We start from the raw sequence: 2,500 nt of genomic DNA on the forward strand, positions 1-2,500 counted from the left end.
TGCCTGCCAAGTACAAAATACAATAGGACATTTCCGAGTTCACGTCTGTCTCCTCTTCAAAGCGAGTCTAAGAGCCAAGTTTTTGTGATGGTATTTAGTGCTACTTTACATATGAATGAAAACTAATTTTCATAAGAAAAAATTCCCACTTAGACTCGCTTTCAAGAGGAGGCAGACGTGAACTCGGAAATGGCCTATTGGCTGAATAGAAAATACAACTGAGACGGGTTTTACCTTACGGACAAACAAGGCGGACCAGTGATCCAGCAGTTCGTTGAGAGGAGGATGTTAACCGCACTAGCTCCTAAAACGACTGGAAATCGAGCCTGATGATAACTTAGGCCTGTTTCAAACGGCGCATTTCACATGTGCCGAATCTAATGCAAATGAGAAAAATCTATTGTTTTCGCTCATTTGCATTAGATTCGGCAGATGAGAAATGCGATGTTTAAAACGGGCCTAAGAACGCAACAAATCCGCTGGTAAGTTGTTTGTTCCAAATGAGAATGACCCGAATCGAAAAATAAAATAGAATCACATTTACTAACATAACTTCTTGGAAAACCAAAACCAACCGAAAAAAGTCAAGCAATTCAGCCAACACTTATGTTGGTATCAATGCCGAGAACTGCTCTTGCCACCTTCGGGATAGAATCAGTTACATTCGACTGACTCGGAGAACTGATCTAAATGTTTACCGGGGAGTTATTGAACGTTACCCCGGTAAACAGACTACTCAAAGCTTTCATCGGAAATGGCTTTTTTAGCGCGCATAAGATAATGCAACATTCGGCAAAAAGTAAATAAATCTTCATCTTTGAAAAATCTATGCAATTCAAAGAATATTTCACCTCTTGACTCGTGAATTCCATGTTAAACTTCACTTGACAAACCGATATCCCACTCATCGCATATCGGTTTTCGCTTGAAATTTGACGTGGACTTCCTTTTTCTGATGGTGAATTTTCCTTTAGTATAACAACGAGAAATAAGGTAGACGCATTAAACGTTACGCAAATTAAACGACTTGCCTGAGTTGTTCAAAGTCTGGATAACTTCAGTTTATAATAATAATTTGAACAGTGGACTTAAACCTATACTCAGTTAAAGAGTGTTCATTTCTAATATCTTCGGGAAGAATGTTTCAAAGTGCTTATTGAAAGGTCATATCACCTGATCGTACTTTGCACCTAACACTAGACCGATTCAGCAAAGGCGCCCTTTGATCATGAAGATTCTATCTAGTGTTCTTCGGTTTTTCGCGTGAAATTTAACGTGGACTTACCTCTTCTGACGGTGAATCTTCCGTAACGGTTAGTGAAACAACGAGAAATAAGTCAGACGCATTAAACGTTACACTAATTAAAACGCCTGGCCCCAGTTGTTCAAAGACTGGATAACTTCATTGTATAATAATAATAAATAATAATAATTTGATATTTATACAACGCATATTACGTATGGATATGCTCATCTCTGAATCCTAAGACTAACCAATAGGAAATTGCTGAGCATTAAAATAAAGTATAACACTAAATGTAGAAATAATCACAAAAATAAAATAATATAAAACTACAGATCCGAATCGTAAATGGTCAAAAATAGATGTACATAAAATGTTCTAATTAAAATTTTAAAATGGTAATTTTTAAAAAGATGAGTTTTAACAGCAGACTTAAAAATACTTAAAGAGTGTTTATTTCTAATATCTTCGGGAAGAATGTTCCGAAGTTTAGGGGCTGCCGTTGAAAGGCCTTATAACCCGATGTCACTTCGCACCTAACACTAGATCGACTCAGCCAAGGCGCCCTCTGATCACGAAGATTTAATCTAGTGTTCTTGGCAATGCATGGATAGTAAATCTATTAAAGGGAAACGCCACTTCAACAACAAAAAAACTTTAAATCACAGAAAATTACCGTTACAGTCAAGTCCATCTAAAATGAGCAGTGAGCCTGGGTTTCCTGTGATTTGACACGATTGGGTTTTGTTGCCTTCATGCACGCAATGAAATAGGAAGGGTGTTTTGCCTCTAATAGCAAATATGTCATTTGTTGCAATAAATTTTTCGCTGGAAAAGGTGGCCTTTATAAATTCATAATGTTGTGTAATATGCGAGCTTAACAAATTTGCATACGTGCGTTGAAATATATGCAAGGAGACAGGAATTTTTTTTGCGAATTTTGAGTGTCATGAAATGACATCATTTGCGTGACAGAGCTCCTTTGTCACGAAGATTTTTCAACAATATATCGCATTACTCTAACCCAAAAACATTCAGATAGTAAAAAAACTTCATATTTATTAACTATTTGATTTGCATTTGTGCTTGTCAGTATTGTGATTTGCGATAATTCGGAAGTCTGTTTTTGTATCTCCGAGATGTTTAGATCTTCAATTACATGGCCGCTCAACCTCATGATTGTGTAAATAGTTCACCATGAAGTCAAAATAGATACGTTTCTCGGAAACCCGACAAAGAAGGCTTCCTGACCCGGCA

At 36.9% G+C, this 2,500-nt stretch overlaps 1 long non-coding RNA gene across 1 annotated transcript in view; it reads left to right on the top strand.

Moving 5' to 3' along the window:
• LOC137969921 (uncharacterized) overlaps positions 1–2,500 on the top strand; it is a 9,039-nt gene that overhangs the window by 2,836 nt on the left and 3,703 nt on the right. The gene's annotated exons all lie outside the window — the stretch shown is intronic.

This window comes from Montipora foliosa, chromosome 9 (assembly GCF_036669935.1).
Source record: "Montipora foliosa isolate CH-2021 chromosome 9, ASM3666993v2, whole genome shotgun sequence".
NCBI lineage: Eukaryota > Metazoa > Cnidaria > Anthozoa > Scleractinia > Acroporidae > Montipora > Montipora foliosa.